The sequence below is a fragment of the Aythya marila genome (assembly GCF_965140915.1).
Source record: "Aythya marila genome assembly, chromosome: 6".
Lineage (NCBI taxonomy): Eukaryota > Metazoa > Chordata > Aves > Anseriformes > Anatidae > Aythya > Aythya marila.
The window spans coordinates 39,435,390-39,455,974 of record NC_139047.1 but is presented as its reverse complement, the minus strand read 5'-3'; the positions used below and the strand labels follow the sequence as shown (position 1 = coordinate 39,455,974).

Here is a 20,585-nt window from a genome sequence, read left to right as displayed (position 1 = left end):
ACCCTCCAGGTTTACAAGCAACAGGTCCAGACGGGCACCTTCTAGTTGGCTTTCTTAGTACCTATACCAAGAAGTTATCATCAGGGTGCTTCAGGAATGTCCTGGATTTGCTTGTCTCAGCTGTGTGATATTCCCAGTTGACATCTGGCAGGTTGAAGTTGGGATGCCACCCACTTGATCAGGTTGCTCAATTCTGTAAGAAAATTTTGGGTGTAGTATGATGTCACTATATGCTTTATAGAGTTTGATTTAAATTCTGATTTATTGACGAAGTTTTACTCTGAAAAAATAACAGCCACATGCAGATCAAGAGTAAATTAAGACCTTTCAGAATGTGTTTTCAAACTACCTACTTAAAATCCATGAGATCCATATTGATTCTTTTACTGGGTTGCCTATCTGTACAATAAGTGATGTCAGAATTTGTGATGGCTTGTTTAAAATGTGTGATTTTTCTTCTAGTGAGGTAATTTGAAACAATTATAGTTATACTCTGGGCTGAGTTTTTCTGTTGAGAAATGAAAGTTTTACCATGGTGAAGAAGCACTATGCTTATGGAGAGGTCTGAATGAACTCGAAGAGTCCCAGGATACAAAGTGGCTGCTTGAAATTCATCACAGAGTAATATGGGGTGGTATATATGGAGCAGAGAGAAGCAGGGCATCACTAACTAAACACACACAGTGATGGATTCTAAAACAATTACCTGAAATCGCATAGCAATATTGGAGTCAGTGCATTGTTTGGTTAAAAGTACCAGTTGAGAAGCAGTCAAAATGCAAATTTGACATGTTGCTGGGAAAAGAATAAAGAACAGAATGGAAAACATATAAGCTACTGCATTACTTCAGGTCACCCCGTGTCAAGTAGGAGAAGAAAAAGTAAACAATACTGAAAGGAATCATCAGTTATGGAATGTTTTCCTTATAAGACAAGAGTAAACAGTTGTCTTCATCTTGGGCTATGTGACCAGTTGCTATAAATTCATACTTGGCATAGAGAAAGTAAATAAAAAAAACAAATTCTGGACATTTCAGATATGACTGAAATAAATTATTAGAACTAAAATCACCCAGTGAAACAAAACCCAATATTTTGTTAACATAAAACAAGAGCTATTGCTTTCCATGTGATGACTGGTTAAATTGCAGAATCATCCTTGGATGCTGTAGTGACGAACATTGGAATGTACGTAGAATGATCAGGTAAGTTAATATAAGGTGTCTGTCAGTGGCTGCTGAACAGTGATTCAAATGTAACGTTACATTTGTGAAATCATTATACTTGTGATTTCCGAGTGGAGGATCTGTACCTTCATTCAGAATTACTGTTGCTGTTTATATTGTTCTTATAAATGTTAGTGCGGTCTTTGGTAACTTGTGTAGATGAATTAATAGATGCCAAAATATAAAAATACATATATGATTCTAATGACTACAGAGATTTTGTTTTGGTTCTGTTTTGTTTTATTTTGTGAGGGATTGAACTGTAAACATCTTTGGCTTGTGATTGTTTACCATGTTTCTTCAGTCATCTCTAATTGTCCTATCCTTCAGTTTTGTACTCTTTTTGCTCTGAGTTTGTTAACATGCATTCTTCCATTAACATGGTACAGAGTAATTTTATGCAATGTAACTTCAAACCTTACAGATTTTTCCCATATTCCTTGTCTTCTCTATACCCATGTGTGTCTGTCTGTTAGGTATATCACATGTGAGGTCATTAAGAGGTTTGCAACACTTGTGAGGTTAGTCCCCACCCAGGACATTCCAGTATTTGTTTACCTTCTAGAGAACTGGACTAGCTGATCTTTGAAGGTCCCTTCCAACTGAACTATTCTATACTAATAGCTCCCCAGAATCCGAGAATGGCTGAGATTGGAAGGCACCTCTGAAGATCATAGGGTTCACCCCCCTGCCAAGCAGGATCACCCAGAGCACCTTGCGCAGGATGGCATCCAGGTGGGTTCTGAATATCTCCAGAGAAGGAGACTGTGCAACCTCTCTGGGCAACCTGTGCCAGCTTTCAGTCACCCTTCCAGTAAAGAGGTGCCCTCTCATATTGAGATGGAACCTCCTGTGCTTCAGTTTGTGCCTGTTGCCTCTCATCCTCTTGCTGGGCACAACTGAAAAGAAACTGTATCCATCCTCTTGACACCCTCCCCTCAGATATTTATACCGATGGATGAGGTCTCCCCTCAGTCTCCTCTTTTCCAGGCTAAGCAAGCCCAGCTCTCTCAGCCTGTCCTTGTTTGACAGGTGCTCCTCATCGTCTTAGCAGCCCTCCTCTGAACTCGCTCCGGTAGTTGTATGACCCTCTGGTACTGGGGTGCCCAGAAGTGGGCACAATACTCCACATATGGCATCAGCAGGGCTGAGCAGCTGGGGAGGATCACCTCCCTTGACGTACTGGCAACACTCTTAAATTAAGCCCAGCGTTCCCTTGGCGTTCTTGGCCACAAGGGCACGTTGCTGCCTCCCTCCCAGTCAGCCAGCTGTCCACCAGGCCTGCCAGGTCCCTCTCTGCAGAGCTGCACTCCAGCAGGTCAGCCCCCAGCCTGGACTGGTGCTTGGGGTTGTTCCTCCTAGGTGCAGGACCCTGCACTTGCCTTTGTTGAACTTTGTTGAACTTGATGATCAAAGGAGAAAGGTGCTCAGAAAAAAAAAAATCAGCCCATGAAAAGGCAGAGTTAAAAAAAAACAAACAGACCAAAGGAATCCCTTATGTTTTGCAGCGTTATACTGGCAGAGATGTGATTGCAGTTTTGTTCAATCAGAAGCCTCATTTCTTTTTTGTTTTGAGACAGAGGCCAAGTTTAGCAGGGACTGGGTAGTACTCACCCTGAGAGTATTGTAGATGTAATCTCCGCTGCCTGTGGCAACCCAAGACTGAACTGCTCAGAAAGAGAAAAATGGAGAGAGAACAAAAGCAATTCCTGTTCTAAAATAGGAGCCTGGGACAAGCCCATCTATTACGGTGCCAGATTTGCATGAGCAAATGAACGAGGACTATGCATATGACAAAGTATGTGTGTTCTTATGTGGGGTGTGTGTGTGAAGGGTTTTTGCTGAGTGATGAATTTTCGTGCTGTGCAGATTCTTGTATAAATTAAGAGTTTTATGCTCCAGATCATACTTCCGTAGTTATTTTTGCAGACTTATTTTTTGACTTCTCTCCCTCTGCTTCTGATTTTGTAGTTTATTAGCATTTTGGAGTACTTTTTTTTTTTTTTTTTTTTTTTTTTTTTTGGTGGGTAGCACTTCTACCTAAGTTGTTTATCCTCTCTGTTTGTTTTTCCTGCTGCCATGTGAGTTGCCATGGGAGCAAAAGCAGAACTGGGAACCAGCAGCCAGCAACTGAAGTTGGAAGGATCCTGGCTTAGTTTCTCCTTCTCTTTCCATGGGAACAGATGTTCTAGAAGGGAGGATAATGTAAATACTTAAATTACTTTGGCAACTCTCACTTACCTTTTGTGAATCATCTGACATGGAAAAAGAGCACTTAAAAATGACGTTTTCATTCTGAACGTCAGGGCAAGGCTGTGAGTAGTCAGATTAATGTGTCAGTAGAAAATGTTGGAAAGCAGCTACATTTTAGCTTTTGGGTAATGATTTCAGGATTTGATACATAAATGTGTTCTCTTAAAAAAGATTGTATGCCTTTCCATTAAATCCTAAGCCCAAACATTGTGGACTATGCTGCATATCTCCAAAAATGTCTTTCAGTGATGGATTTAGTTAACTTTCAGTAGATATAAGTAAAATTTAGACCAAACTACAGAGGTGTCTTATAAGCAAAACAACATGTGCTTTAGCCAAATACAAGATTCTAAAAAACAGTGACATGTAATCAAAACAATTTCTGTTGAAACATTGTGTGAACAAGTGTTTGGACCATGGACTATATTCTTCTAGGCCTCAACTGTTAAGTCAATCCTGGAGTAGATTTACAAATTCCTAGAGCACTGACTATGTTCAACAATTCTATAACTGCTTAAAAAAAATTACAGGGGTTTAAGAGAACGTTTGACACCATAGACTATTTGCTGTGATGATTTTGGGTAGTTACTGTTGTATCTGAATGTTTGTTTGACAGTTGGAGCTGATTATTCCTCAGTTTTAGAAAATGTATTTAAACTTCGGATAGTGTATAGAAGGTATTTGTGTGTATTAGCATATTTAAATATTGGGACCACAATTGCAAAAAGCAATTTTTATAGTATGCATCATATATATATTATAGTCAAAGTACAGTGATTTACATATTAGAGGAAAAAATTGAAGCACGTCTTAAAAAAACAAACAAAAAATCACACACACACACACACACAAATCTATTTTTCTGCATATGCTATCTACATTTTAAAATTGCAGTTCTATATTTGCATAACAGGTTTTTAAGTCCCAAACTGTCTGACACAAAAGGTGCTGACGTGAAATGTTTTAAAGAGGAGGAAAATTTTGAGCAAGGTTTTGCAAGCATGTCGTTAAAACTTTGTTGAAAAAGGAGTTTTATTTTTTGTGAACATATAGCTCCTCTTTAAATAAAGCTTTGTCTTGGATGTATTTAGAGACACTTTTAGCAACTTTAAAAGAAACTTCCTTCAATGTAGTGCAGAATTTTAGAAATTGTCATGCTGTGAAACTACTAGCAAAAGTGTTTAAGGTGCAAAAATGGGTTACTTACTTAGCCAATACAAGTTCTTTCACTTCTTTGGGAAGTAATTGTTAGTAGTGCAGTAATCCCAACTGTTATATGAATAGTACCAATTTCCTGTAAATTATGACTTAAAAAATGGTAGTCATCTTGAGGTTGTTGACATTACATTAAATGGAAAAAGCTGTTATCCTAAAGACGTAGGAGTATTGCAAGAAAGTGGCAGTTAAGTTCAGTTAAATTAATTAATGTTTGGCTGGAGTTAGAAATAAAAATGATGGAGCTACTTATGTCCTGTGGGGCTTGCAGTAGCTGAGGCATGGAGTTTGCATCTAGTTTAGAGAAGGCCTATTGCATCTTTACCCATTCAAAATAAAATAATAATAAAAAAAATAAAAGGGGACAGCAAAAACTACTGGATTTAAACAATCTTCTAATTAACTGGCATTTTTGTTACTATGAGAAAAGTTTTGCCCCACTTACACTGAATAACAGTAGTCAGAAAAACCTGAGAGTATTTTTTTTTTTTCCCTATTCTAAGCAGATACCGAGTTTAGCACACTTCTACAAACAAACAAAGCCCAACTATTCCCAGAGAAAAGTGTTAGAGAAAGCAGGAAAGTAATCATATGCGTCTGCCTATCCAGTGAATATAGTACTTGAATTGTTTTATATGTAAAAGTTTGGCTTTGTGTTCACAGTATTCGCATTGTAGTTCTTAATGATGTCAGGAACCATCCCAATTAAAAAGTTAATTTTGATGTATTAAAATGGTGTTAAAAAATTAAACGCTCTGGAATGTTGATTCTACATAATGTAGACTTTTGAAAATCTTTAAAAAATTTTGTCTTGGATGCGGAGCCTTGGAGCTGTAGATTAACTTGTGTTTACACACTTTACTGTAAACAGGTTGATTTCAGATTTATTTTTTTTTTTAATGAAATGGGACAAGTAATTTCTGATAAAATCCAGAGGCTTGCTATTTACACAGGAGATTCCGTCGTGACCCTTTCCCCTTTGAATTGCTTGTTGCCAGTACATGTGCGATGATATGATCACACTGTCTGTTCACCAATTTTTCCATGTGCTTGTTCACTCCATGTGGTAACTTCAGTTGCAATTCATTTTCAACTGTAATTGAAAGTGGGCTGGACATTCAAAGATAAATTTCTACAGTCTTGTAGAAAGACACGGAGCTTTTAAACCTACCAGCTGAGGAAATGGTAGGCAGGATTGGTGCTACTTCTGCTCTGCCCAAAGCAGTTCTGATTCATCAGCGTCTGTGTGCTGTCCTATGTGTGAATCTACTCCATGATCGCTGTCCTTGCCAGGTGGCCTGTCTTTCTTGGGCAGGGTCTGGTTTATGGCAGTACAGAAGTACGAAGGACCATCAAAGGAGCACTTTGCTCATAGGAGATTTTTTTTTTTCTCCCACCACAAAAGTTGTATGCTTTTAACAAAACCTGTAGTAACTGCAAATTTATTGTCTGTGGCTTTTGCTTTATACCTTCTTACATGTGTTATGTGTATAATAGAGAATGTGGATATTAGGGATTAAGGTTTGCTTTTTGGATCAAAATACTTCTTTCAGATTACCTTTAATTTGTTGTGATTTTTTAATTAAAACATGTAGGTGACTTTTAAGTAACATAATTAGAATGATAGTTACATATGTAACTACAAACAATAAGCAATCAAATATTTCTGTTGGTGGAAATTCCTTAGAATCATTGCTACATAAGTTCATGTGTATTTCTTACTGTGGGCACAGATACGCTCATGTGAATCACATTGATTTGTTATGTTTTCATTCCAGTTGTACCTAAGAGAACAAACGTTTGCACTGATGTGTAGAAAACAAACTTGACTTTGAATGACATGTGTACACAGTTTTCCATAACTTTCATTTCAGTTGAGGATTTTTTGGAACCACAGTTTGTGTGCTTAACAACTACCTGTAAAGACTGATTGTATGGTTAGTATATGGACAGCTGATTGCAGTTTCATCAGTAAAAGCAGTTTTTTTTTTTTTTAATTTAGTTCAATGTAAATGAAAATCACAGGGCTTAAAAAGGCATGTAGCAATTACTTAATGCAAGTGAAGGTTTTTTTTTTATCTATTTTAAGTATTTTTTTTTTTTTTAAGGACTGGGTTTCAGTGGAGCGATAGGTCATACTTGATGCATTTCCAAGTCGTAAACTGTAAACCTGATTAGCAAGATTCAGACCTGTTTGTCAGACATGAAAAAGCCTGTGAGAGTAGCAGCTGTATTACAATATGAATTACACTGGTTCATGCATGTGGCAATGACTAACTGCTGTTGATGTTAGAAAAGGAGTCATCATACCATTGCTGAAAAACAGGTTTCAGTATTTAGATTACAGAAGTTAGATGCAATTAGACAGGTATATTTAACTAGTCTCTAACAGCATAAGTGTGAAAGAGAAGGACTTCAACTTTACAGGACTTTTTTTTTTTTAACAAGTCATTTAAATTACCTTTTTTTTTTTTTTTTTTATTAATAGCAGCCAATGAACTAATCAGACATAGCATTGTTTAAAGAGTATGGTCTCTGATACATTTTCAAATGAAACACTAGGGGTCAGGTTATAAGGGGTTTGTGGATAAACTGAAAGCAAGGGAGTTAAGTTTTAAACAAATGTAAATCTTGAATGCCTTTCCTTCTACATTAAAACCAGTTTGTTTGTAAAAGAAACTTTGGTTATCTCAGGCTGGATATCAGGAAAGAGGTTCTTCACTGAGAGGGTTGTTGTGCACTGGAACAGGCTCCCCAGGGAAGTAGTCACTGCACCAAGTGTGTCAGAGTTTAAGAAACGTTTGGGCTGTGTGCTTAGTCATATGGTATGAATTTTTGGGTAGAGCTGTGTGGTGCCAGGAGTTGGACTCGATGATCCTTATGGGTCCCTTCCAATTTGGGATATTCTATGATTCTATGATAAAATTATTCCACAATGGATTATTATAAAATAGGTACAATTTTCTATGCGTATCCAGATATTAAGATGTTAAGTGATGAGATATAAGAAATGTTTACCATTTCTACTGATGTTTGTTCATGTTAGAAGTGGTTTGAACCGCTTTAACAGCATAATTAAATCAGTGCTAAACAGTGGTAGAAGTTTCATCCTTTAGTTCAAGCTCTAGCCTTTAAGAAGTGAAAAACCAAAAATACAAAAAAACAAGAAACGTTGGATATATTCAGAATACCCCCGGCTTGCGACTTCGCACTCCATTGTGTTCCACAGTGATCTCTTCCAACGCTTTTAGTGCCCTTTCTTTGCAGTATTTTCTCTTTCTGTTGCCGGGCAGACAACTTTCTTTTACAAGTTCATAGATTATCTTGTCTTTCTTTTTCTTCACAGAAACCTGTGTCAAAACTGTTGTTACTCTGAACCTGAAAACTCACAGACCAGGAGAAAGTACTCGTAAGCATATTTTTGCCCAGAAAGAGTAGGGGAGCAGAGAGAAAATCATTACAATTGTCCTAAACACAAAGCTATAGTTCTTTTGATCAAGTGGTCATTAATGAAGTCTTCAAACTTGCTGTAACCCATGCTGTACTTTGCTTTCTGTTATCAGAGGCCAATCCATAGCTGTTGTACTAGAGTAATGAAATTAACTTAATAAATGAGCAGTTTTAAGTTAAAATGTATGGCTACAACTAGTTCTTTATTTTTAGATTTATTTTGTGCATACATAGTTCACCACTTTTTTTTTTTTTTTTTTTTTAAACTTGCCATTCCAAGAGGGCAGTATAGTTCTCTTGTGGCCAAGAATCCCATCATCACTTCATCAAGACATGGCTGCTGGGAAAGGAGAAGGGGGCGTGTGGGGAAAAAAAAAAACCAACACATTCTCGCTCCTATCAGCTGAGACCATTGCTCTTGCGTAATTCTCTAGTTCTTTTGTCTAGTACAAGACTAAATCACTGATTTGCTTTACACGCCCAACTTCCATGAAGTCTTGTAGTACAATGTTGTCAGTGGTTTTTGTTCAATAGTACAGTGGAAGAAGTTTTCCAATAGTATGGAGAAACACCCGTATGCAGTTTCTGTTTCTTTGAGTTAGTGGTTATTGTAATTCCTTTTGCTGTGGGAAAATCCTAGTGCTATTTTAAATATAGCTAAATATGTGTTGAAGGAGAGAATTGAAATTTGTCAGAAGTGTGGAATTCTGTGACCCATTCTGGTCTTCCAGGTACAAGGAAGATGCGGAGCTACTGAAGAAAGTCCAGTGAAGGCCACAGAGATGAAGAGGGACAGGAGCACCTCTGCTATGATGATAGGCTAAGAGAACAGGGACTATTTAGCCTGGAGAGGAGAAGGTTCAAGGGGGTTCTTATCAGAGTATGAGTTCCTGATAGGAGGGAGGCAGCAAAGAAAGCAGGATTGGTCTCTTCGGTGGTGTCCAGTGACAGGACAAGAGGCAGTGGGGACAGAGTGGAACAGGAGGCTCTGTTTGATCATCAGGAAACACTTGTTCATTTTCACTGTGTGGATGATGGAGCACTGGCACAGGTTGCACAGGGAGGTTGTGGAGTCATCTTCCTGGAGATCTTAAAACACCCATCTAGAATGTGGTCCTGGGTACCCTGCTCTGGGTGGCCCTGCTTGAGCTGGGGTTGGACCCAATGAAGCCAGAGGCCCCTGCTGACCCCAGAGCATTCTGTGAGGAAAAGTATGCTAAATGAGTCCAACTAAGAATGAATCAGTTGTACCTGTAATACCTTCCTAACCAGGTATTACAGAGCCATGGCATAAATGACACTGTTGGCTTAAGTTAAAACAGTACGTGATGGCTATTTAAGGGAAGGGAAGTATTTCCTTATCAGAAATACGGTTGTTGCATGCCTGTTGATTCTTGTGTAGCATGCAGATTCATGCATCTGGCTCTGGTTGCATGTTTGCTTCTTGGTTTTCTCAGTGCCTGTATTTTGCTTGCTAGCAGGGGGTGGAGTTCTCTGTTCCAGGGTGTTGTGTAGTAGGCTCAGCTACTTAACTCTAGCAGGGTTTTGTGGCTAGGAAGCCCTCTGAACCGGATTTCACCCACCAGCGTAGGTTTTCTCAGGTCATGTATCTTACACCTGTGTTTATCATGTGATCTGATAAATCAGCTAAGTATGCCTCAGGGCTCTTGTTATGTTCCTTGGCAGCTGGGGGCTAAACAAATGAAGGTGTCCGTTTGTGCTATCATTTTTTTCAGTGATACAAGCTTTTACTTTGCATTTGATAAGATTGATGGGTCATGCATTGACCCGTGTGAAACTTTTTTTCTTGAAAGCATAATTGTTAGTTCAGAGTTGGTGTTCTAGTTTGATAAAAACATGTTTACTAGTTTCCTTTTGATGGTTGTAATTCCACCTTTTAGTAATCGATCTCTATTTCTTCACATACAAGGAACATACAAAGCTATATATAAGCATACGGTGATTTTGAAAATAAGGAAAATGAGTGTTTAACAAGGTAGGGAACAAAGGTAACATTCAAGTTAGTCTACAATCTTCAGTACCTTTTTTTGGTCAGTTCAAGTGAAGTGAAGTTCAGAAAATAAATAGTACAAAGAAATAAAAGTGCAATCTGTCAGTAATAACACCTCATTTTTACATCTTTGTTTGTTTCAAAAAGTAATGCTGCCTTCATTACACATATAACTAGGAAATGTACTGTATGATTCCTTATCTTGTAATTTTCACTGTGATTAATAAGTGCAGTTTTCCAATGTAAATGTAGTAGAGACATAAACCAGTACAGTTTGCTACAATATTTGTTATTTAAAATATTTTACTAAGCACTATTAAATGGGAATGAAGATGGAATATTTGAATTGCAAAAGGGTTATTTTATCATCAGCTTCTTCATATCCTATTATATTTTTCTTAAGTATTACTAGCGGTTAGCTTATATTAGTAGGTATTTGTTAATCACAACTCCCTGTTTCACTCAGACGTGAATGTGTTTCTTCTGTAGTAAAACCAGCAGACTACATGGTTCTTGAGGACAGAATTGGAGACTACATATCGTGAAATATAGAAGAGGGAATCTGACAGTATGTTCTAAGGATTATGCAATATGTAAAAGAAGTGTTGCGCTCTGTTCTGTTTTGTGTGACAGATGGCAGTGCAGGAGCCTGTGTTTGTCACCTGAAAAGGAAAACCAAGAGCTGTAATCTCTAGTGTTAAACAGTTTCAGTTCTCTGTTGGTTGGCTCACCAAAGAATATGTGTATTTGCTGAACTTGGTACTGTGCTGACTTAGTTTGTGGTGATAGCAGAATATTCCAGTCCCTAAAGTATTACACTCTAGTGCCTAAAGAAGATAATATCTTGGGTGAGGGAATATAGAGTTGTAATGGATTATATGCGATCTGTAACCTGTATTTGTAGGCAAAACTTGTCTTCCAGTTTCTAAAATGCTCTTATGGTTAAATCAATTCCTGTTTTTTTCTTTTATTTTCTTTTTTTTTTTTTTTTTTTTTTTTTTTCTGCTGTGCCTATAAAAATGTATGGAATGATACATAGTATATAGCATCATATTAGCAGTATGTAAGACTGTTTCTTTTGAAAACAGTTTCTTTTTTTCTAATAGTCCTCTGACCAATAGGTTTTTAAATATTTTGCACCACGTTTTTTTTTTAAACATTTCTGTTGTGACTTGTTTTTGAGCTTTGTGAAAATATATTGTGTGCTTCCTGCTTCAGATCATGTAACTTAGGTATTTCATCTGAAAAATGTTATTTTTTTTGTATGTATCAGGCATCAAGAGAACAATTACAAGTTACATGTACCTGTAAAAAAAGTATCTGTGTTTCTGTCTTAAAAATACTGCTTCTCTGTTAGATTTAGATTGACTCTCTAGTGTGGGACACAGTGAGGGTGATCTTCTCATAAGATCATAAGATACTTTAGGCTGTAAGTGCCAGCTGATTGTATGTGCCTTCAATGAAACACTGAGAATCATAGAGACATTTAGGTTGGAAAAGACCCATAGGATCATCAAGTCCAACCATCAGCTTAACGCTATCAAGTCCAGCACTAAACCATGTCCCAAAGCACCATGTCCACATTTGTGTCTCAGAAAATAACACGTATCTCTACCCCCAGTGGTTAATATTTTAGACTGGCTAGTAGTGGAATATGCAAAATAATTACTTTATATTTTCGGCAGACATGACTGTCTGTGTTAATACTGAAGTTGAGTCTTCCTGTTCCATCCCTGTTTGTTGCAGTTGATGAGATTCTAGAACAAATATGCAATCTCAATATAACAGTCAATTTTTAAGCAGAGGAGAAAAATAAAGTCCCTCCTAATGCATAAAAACTTTGGCTTCTTTGTCATTTAACTCAAAACTGATGATAAAGTAAGTGTGAAATGGTAATTCCTTTACTAGAAGAACTTCATAATTCTTTTCACCTTTTTATCTTCCATTGATCATGATGGCAGGAGGAGGAACATTGCTGTATTGTTACTGACTGTTCCTCTTTTCAATTTGTATTGGCATGGCAGTTGGAGTTGTTAATCAACACGTCCCCACTGGCTAGAGAACGGCCTTGACATCATTCTTCTTATCTGTCAAATGTATGGAAGTGACACACATGGGAGGTTATACGGAATGGCCAGCACTTTTTACTCATAAGTGTGCTTGGCTTATCTCTGTAAGTGCCGAGTCAGAAGCATTCTGTCATGTCTGTGCAATGTGGGAGTCAATGAAAACTAATTAAAGGACGCAAAAGCCTTTCAGCGTTTTTAGATGGGCTTTGCCAAAAGATCATTTTTTTTTTCAAGTCTTGAGTCTCGATCAAAATTCCTAATCATGATGTAGACCGTCTTGTTACTGCTGACATCGTTGCTTTCATCTATCATAACAGGGAAAGGTCCTGATGTAGAAAGGTTCATGGCCTAACAATTTTTGATGTGCTGACAGAGCTTTGATAAATAAAGTCTCAAACTTGGAGTTAAGCTTTTGTGGCTTCTTGCACTGAAAGACAATTAAGCTTGTTCTTCACATAGTTTTTATATAGATTTTCAGCACTCAGAAATCAGATTGTGTAATTGCTCCAGTACCAGCATGAGAATTGTTAATAACATTTTAAAAATATTTGAAAATGGTCAAAGAAATAAATTTAAATTCACAAAGGTTTAGGGGGATAGATAACAATTCAAAGACTAATAAGGAATGTCTGTAGAAGGTGTTTACTTGACCATTATTAGACAGTCTTATCTATGTCTATGCAAGTGGATCCCTGGGCCTAGAGAATTGCATGTAGGAGATGTCTCCAGCTATGTAGATCAAATTACTTTAATAAAAGAAAGAGGAACTGTGTTCTAAAAGCCTCAGTCTTACAATTTGTGGCCAGTTTATAGTCTGTGTGTGCAGTGTTCTACCACCTGACGGTCTGACTTGTGTGCTTCCTCTATGTCACAGTTATAGTTTGCCTACTGAAGAAAGCAGGGGTCAAAGGGTTTCTGTGGCTTCTGATTTAATAAAATAGTGCTAGCGTATTCCCAAGACAAATGTGGCTTCTTGAGACTAGGACAATCATAAAAATGGGCAACCTCCATATTTTTCTGCTCACAAAGTGATTTCCTAATGAAAACTAGAGAGGTTATGTATGTAGTCTGCTTCCATGGAGATCTTCGGAAGCTGCTTGGACGTGGTCCTGGGCACTCTGCTCTGTGTGTCCCTGCTTGAGCTGGAGTGTGACCAGATGGATCCAGATGTTCCCTCCAACTTAACTGTTCTGTGTAACTGCCCTGACCAGTGTCATGTTTTTTTTTTCTTTTTTTCTTTTTTTTTTTCTCATCTGTGCTTTGCTTTCCCTTTACCAGATCTTTTCAAATTTTCCCCTTAGTTTCTTTGTCCTTTGTTTCATCTAACTTTTTATGCTATTGTTTCTTCTCCCCTCTTTATTTGATATTTTTAATCATTAATTGCCCAGAAGTATTTTTTTGGGGAAAAAAAAAGTCATTTATGAGTTCTACAGATTTGAGACATAATTGTGCAGCAGTGTTGTTTTCTGCGTTATGGTCTAATGATACCTTATCCAAGAAAAGGTAGCAGAGTAGATGAGTGATGTTTAACTGTATCAAACTAAAATAAGAGATTTTAATGTTTAGTGCAGAGGAACTTTCCTTCTGATTCATTTTCATAGAATGTGCTTACCAGCATAGTTGTATGTAGTCTTGCAACCAACAATAACTTCTCCTGATGTAATTGCAACTATATTCTAAATTGCCGTTAGTGTGAACAATAGCTTTGCAAGGTGACTGGCTACTCATTGATCTTTTTCATTCCTTCAGTTCCAAGTGTTTCAAAGCAAACCTAACAACAAACCAAACAAACAAACACACCAAAACCAAAAAGACCTGCAGTGACTCCCTCCTTACATGAATTAATTAGAAGTTTGTATTTAGTTGTCAATTAACGAAAGTTACCTGTTTTGTGTCCTCATGTTGACAGAAACTTCAGAGTTGACTGTGTGCATGTGTTTTCCTTAAGTCTTCCAGACTACTGGAATTTGACTGCAGTCAAATTCATTCCTTTTATGTTCTCTCTGTTTTTCCAAAGTTAGGATTTAGGTAAATGCCTTCAGTTCCTGCTGCTTCTAGTAGTTTGTCGAATGCAGGTGACGAGTGCTTAGTATGTGATACAAGAATAGTTTAAGTGAGAAAAGAGGGCATTCTTTGTGAAGAGATGGTAGATTTTTCTTCTTCAAACCTTTAATGGAATAAGGACTATATGTACACTTGCAAATGAGTGGAAGAACAGGGAGATCTTAAAGCAGTTTGTGGTCTTGAGTTAAGGTTAGAAGACTTTGGAAATTGACAGTATTGAAGACAGTTTGCTTTTTTTTTTTTTTTTTTTTTTTTTCTTCCCTGCTTTTCAAGTTGTATTATTCCTGTTTAGAAGATACAGCAAGAGCTGTGAAGAGTTTAACCAACAAACAGTTCTGCATGGCAGAACGATTATGTGATTGCTGTGTTTTTATTGGCTAACTTATTGCCTCAATGAATCATTAAATTCAATGTGAGATCTCTGGATGGGATGCTTTTTGTGCACTGGTTTTAATTATTCTCTTATATCATTATTCCTTTATGAACATGCTGATAAATCTTCATTTGGAATACAGCATCTTTCTACTTCTTTTGTTCCAGGATTATTCATGTTCAAGTAAACAAAACTAAAGTAGGTGACAAGAACAGATTGAAAGGAATTCAGAAACTTACAGGAGTTGTAAGAACTTAAACTAATTTAAGTTTAACGTGACGAAAAATTGAGAGCTTGCATACTCCTGCCATCTAGCCCACAAACTAAAAGAAAAAACAGCAGCGCGTACTTCCATTCTGCAGTAACTAGAGTGAATGAAAATTGTTGGAGTCAAACAAATGGAGTTAAGCTGATGAATACTTCCAGGCTGAAAAACTGGAGTACATGAAGATGAAAGGAGGAGGCTGAATTTCAAGATGGTGTTTGATCACTTACAAAAAAGATTGCATGATGTGGAATAGGAATTTGATTTGATCTGGGAAATCCTTTCCAGTCCAGTGCTTAGTGCTAGTACACTGCTTTATAAAACTGGGGAGGTTGGAGGAATTGCAAACAGGTAGATCCCAACTATATAAGTTTTTAAAATAAATTTTACCCGGAATCTAAGCTATAAGAGAAAGCATTTGGTTTCTAGTACTTAAATATGTCTTCTAATGCCCAGTCTTCACTAGCACTAATAGACACATTGCTGAAATCTGCTACTGGAATATTACTGAACTCCTGTTGAACTACCAGGTTCCAAAATCACAAAGAATATTTTTGCTTTGGCAGATAGCTTCTTTATAACAAAAGGGTGTTTCACAGGTTGATGTATATTGAGATGAAATAATTTGTATTTTTGAAACATCATCATTGGTTCTCTACATTGTCTGTATTAAATTGGTCAGTACTGTTTGCTGTTCCCTGTTGTTTTTCTTATCATGTCATGGTTTTCATATATCTTATTAATCAATTGAGGTGAGTCCAGTGTTTTCTGTGGTGAACTTGCCCATGTCATTTTGTCTACCACCTAAATCCCAGCTAGAGTCCATTGTGATTTGGGGATGCAGGCAGTAGGTAAGTGGAAGATGATTTTAAAAATGTTCTGATACTCTGTCAGTTGTCTAAACTTCCAGAGTAGATGAGTCTTGAACTACTGATGAAAACCAGGAAAAAATAAAACTTAAAAGCTCAGGTTCTGTGAACCTTTGTTTACAAGGTAACTAGAAAGAGTACAAAGTCAATTTTTAAAAGGAAAAAAAAAAAGGTCTTTTGTAGCATGTTTATATTGGAGAAAGAAGAAAGTTGCAGTCACAAAGGAAAACAAAAACTTCTCGTTTGGGAATCTAAGTTTTGATTTAGTTGAGAAGATGCCATTGCCAGAATGTAAACCAGTTATCCTACTCTTGCATTAAAAAAAATAATAATTAAAGAAAATACTGCAAAGTGATAAATAACAAAGGTGGGAATTCACCCTACCCACTGTCTTCCCACTTAATTCAAACCTTAATTAGCTCTGTTTATATGCTAATATTAAGCACAGGAAATTTTTTCTTTACTTTGTAAACATTGAGGTAATAACGCAGAAAAAAGGATTAGATGACATTCAAGTTTTGCATAGTTAATAGTCAAATTAAGGGAAAAAATTGCCTATCCACTTTAACTGTCCCTGCAGTGATAAACAATTTGCACACCTGTGTGTCTGTATAGTCTATGAAACACTTTGATTGTGCTGGGTTGACAATGGGAAATCTGAACATAAAAGATGAAGTTTACAGTCTGCTTCTTCAGGCGTTCTTTACATTTCTGTTCTTTCTTTTAAATATTTGACTTATCTCTACTGAGTGTGGAATGTTGACTTTCTGTCTTTTGTACCTTGAGTAGTTTATTTTTAAATTTGCAGTAGCATTTTATTTACATTTAAATATAGTTTGCTTTATACTTTGTAATCAGTTTTAAAATGAAATCTGGAAAATAAATCACAATTATTTTTTTTTCTGATGGACCTACAATAAGTGGAATAAAAGAAGTAATAACACGGAGAAAAAAAATAGTTGCAAGGAGTTATATTACTGCAGAGTTAAGTGGTACAACCTGAGATTTCCATGTTTGTGTGTATGCCTACTTGTCTCGGAAGAAAATATTTAGTCTGAAACAATATTCCTTGGTCCTCCTTAATACTTCTTTATTGCGCAGAAATGGTAGTGTTTTGTAACTTCCTTAAGTTTGTGCCATATCACATATTCATTGTTGAATTTTAGCTCAATTTTCTGCTTGGTATAGTATTTGTCTACCTAAGGCAGCTATTTACTCTGTGCTTTGGACAGTAGGGCCAAAACAAGTCTGTATTCTTTTAATCAGGGAAAAGAAAAATTTTGGAATACTTAGTGTTCAATTGCTATTTATAAAGATAGATGCTTCTTTTGTGTCAAAATATTAAATTTAAAGCTTCAGTATTGGTGTATATGAGTTTAGTATGAGTTACAGTGTGAGTTTCAGTGCTCATAGTCACTTGTAGTCATGTTTTCAAGAGCTTGCTGTATAAATAAAAGATGAGGCTCTTTTCTCAATAATGATTTATGGCTGTTTTTCGTTCTTTTTCCTTTTTTCTTTTTCCTTTTCTTTTTCCTTTTAAATGGTTTGTCTTAGAAACCTCAATAAACAGAAATCTGGGTTCTTCCTTGTGGTTGCTACTAAATAGTTCTCATATTTTCATTTTATCCCACTAGTGCAAACTCTTACTTGGTCAGCTAATGCAAATTCAGTTTTGAGTGAAGCAAACCATGAGGATGGCCTCTAGAGGAAAGAAGTAACAAGCACGAATGTGTTTGCAATAACTGGCATGGCATTTAGTTATTACAGCATATGTATGCTGGCGATCAAGTTGCACAGTGTTCTAAAAGAACTAGCAGTAAGTTTTAAACTTAATAGTAGAAATGTGTTATAGGCAGCTGTAAAATACTGAGGTAAAACCGAGAGCTTATCAAAACCCTTATCAAAAAGATGTGCAGTTATTTCTACCTCAAATACTTAACTTGAATCAAGTTATCTAATCCATTCTATTTGGGATGATCAAACTTCTTGCATTTTGTAGTAGGAGTTTAAATTAATTTTGAGTAAGGTCTGTTATGTCCTAAAAGGAGCTGCAACACTGCCGTGGCTGAATCCTGCTTCTCTTCTGCATTGGCTTGGAAACTTGTTCAACTGCAAAGTGAAGAGTGAGGTGACTTGATCAGATGGAAGATGTCTCTCCAGGCTACAGACTGCTTTATTGCAGTACATCTCAATCTCCATTATAACTGGACGTTAAAGAGAAGTGTTACTGAATTCCTGAGAGTGTGACCAATACATTCAGATGGATTTTGATACTGTCAGAATATAGCATCGGTCAGAAGTAATAACATGAAAAGGAAAAAAGAAATATTTTCAACTGAAATGCTGTCAGTTAAAATTCACAACTGGGTAAAGGAATGCTTCTGTAAGATGTGGAATCTGGTTCCTGAAAACGTGTACAAAACTTAGGGCAGCTAATGCTGGTGTTTGCAATTGACACATCTTGTGCAGAATCCTGAACTAGCTTTGAATTGGCTTGTGTAAGGGTCATCAATGTAGAGGTGGTAGTACGTGACTGCTCAGGGGCTGAAGGAAAAAGCAGTAAATAATTGAATATTCTCCTTTAGCTGTGTTATGTGCTGCAATAAGATGGTTAAGTAGTGTTAAGCGTAGCTTAACGTTGGCTAAAAATAAGGTGAGCAGTAAGTAGTGATTGTAGTGTGAATATAGCCTATTTATGGGAGACTTCTTTGAGAATTTATCAAGTGGTGTCATCTATTTTGTTTTGAGCCTTGATTTTATGAGAAGCTACATGTCTTGCTATAATTACAGTTTTCGAGGAGTAGCCTGAACATTGTGTTTATGGTAGCCCAGTTTAAGATTATAGAGCATATGGATGGCGTGGACTTCATGGTATCACCTTCCTTGCCCCCATGTGTGTTTCTTATATGGTCTGACTTGTTGTCCTTTGTGATATTAGTCCTCTACCTTTTCTCCACCATTTCTTCATGTCTTTGCATATAATATGCAAATGTCTGATTAGGTCTTGGAATGTTAACCAAAAATTATCATACTATTTCCTGACCATCTCTTCTTCTGATCTAATCTTCAATCTGTAACTATTAGGAGGTTTACAGTTTGGAAGTCCAGATTTTTGCTAGTGTGGCAAGTAGTGTTCTCCTGAAATGTTTGTATTTCACAGGTTGCGTCTGTTACACGCTGTATAGCAAACAGAAAAAATATGAGCTGCGTGTTTACAATTCAGGGAAGAAGGCGATCCAAGTGCTGAAAACCTATTTTTAGTTTTAATTTTTCGGTGACATGTATTCATTTTGTATTTAAATAGAGATGCTTCTAAATTCTCATTGCATGGATAGAATTTGAAATGCTTGTGCGTAAGAGCGTCAGTAATGGAATGAAATAGTGTCTCTGTATAAATGAAATTGAAAAGGCCCATTGATTTCAGTGAGGATGGAATTCTATTTGCATTTTAACAGAAAGATTCCTTTGACTTATTGTGTACATCGAAGGGGAACATATTGTAATATATCCACAGTTGAGTAAGAGTGAAATAGATGCACATATTTAAACAGCTGATTTTAACCAAAGAGTGTGACTACATTTGCCTTAAAGTATTCTTGTTTTAATGGCTTCATATTTGGGTGTGTTAGATAATTACAGAGTTTTCAGTGTACTCAAAATATTTTATAGTTTTTTTTTTTTTTTTTTTTTTTTTTTTAAGAAATTGTAATGTTCTGTTGGATGTGTCTTTGTCCTTGTAAAAGTTACTTGATGAAAGTATGATTCAGTTGATCATTAATTGTCTTCTGTTTGCAGCTTGCAAAACAGCAATGTCACAGAACTGAACACGTCACAGTAAGTATGCCATAGCAGTAAGCATTCTGATAATTTTCTGAAAAGCACAAATCATACTGAAAAAAGTAAAATGTTATTATATAGTCTATGGTTTAGTGCCAGATTCTGCATCCAGGTCCTGATTCAGCAAGTCTTTTTTAGATTTTTAGTTCATATGTGTAATTACGTTTGTGACTTCAGTCTTAACCATTGGGTAGGTCTTTAATCAGTCCATGGTTGCACTTTAATAGCAAGTGATCACTTTTATGTAGGAATGAAATATAAATATGGTAGAGTGTAATTTTCGATGTCTGACTTAATGAATTGAGAGATTTTGCTAAGAGTTTTCATTCCAAAATCAATTTTACCAACCTAAAGAAATTATTTTGAATGCTCAGAGATCTAGTATAATAATTTGCAACATAGTGAATATGAATTATTTTATCAATAGATAGCTTATTGGACTTCTAGGAATTGAAGAATTTTGCATTTGTATCAATTTACTTTTTTTTTTTTTTTTTTTTTTTTTATCATTAGACATAAGCCCTTTTCCGTACTCCATTCCTGTGCTTTAGGCAAAGTTAATGGTGAAAACTAAAATAGGTACAAAGACATTTAAACAGAAAGCCCAACTAGCAATGCTTAAGTGCAACTTGCAGGCACGTCTTTTTACTTTCATTGTACTTACTGTCAGACAAACAAAGTAAGAGAAAGAACTCTGTGTAGCTTTGAAATGATTTTTTAGGTTTATAGTTTTGGTGCTTCTCAATTAACCATTGATTCTTCATACATGTCTGTGGTAATACACCCTGAAAATTGAAAAGAAGGTAATTAACTTTGTAAAAAAGATACTGTAAATTATGTTCAGTGATGAGGTATGTCATTAGATCGATCCCAGACAATGTTGTAGGGTACTGTGGAGTCTTATATTTCAGTAGAGACCTTCAGTCACCCGTCCTAGAGGTAACTTTATGATC

General features: G+C 36.4%; 1 protein-coding gene across 17 annotated transcripts in view; it reads left to right on the top strand.

The window, feature by feature from the left end:
• The window catches only part of BAZ2B (bromodomain adjacent to zinc finger domain 2B), a 126,387-nt gene that overhangs the window by 13,460 nt on the left and 92,342 nt on the right, over nt 1-20,585 (top strand). For 15 of the 17 annotated variants that reach the window (XM_082763199.1, XM_082763192.1, XM_082763187.1 and 12 more), the window contains exon 2: nt 19,591-19,629. The exons of the other annotated variants lie outside the window; for them this stretch is intronic. The gene's annotated coding sequence lies outside the window, so the exon portion shown is untranslated. The remainder of the gene's footprint in view (nt 1-19,590; nt 19,630-20,585) is intronic. 17 annotated transcript variants of the gene reach the window in all.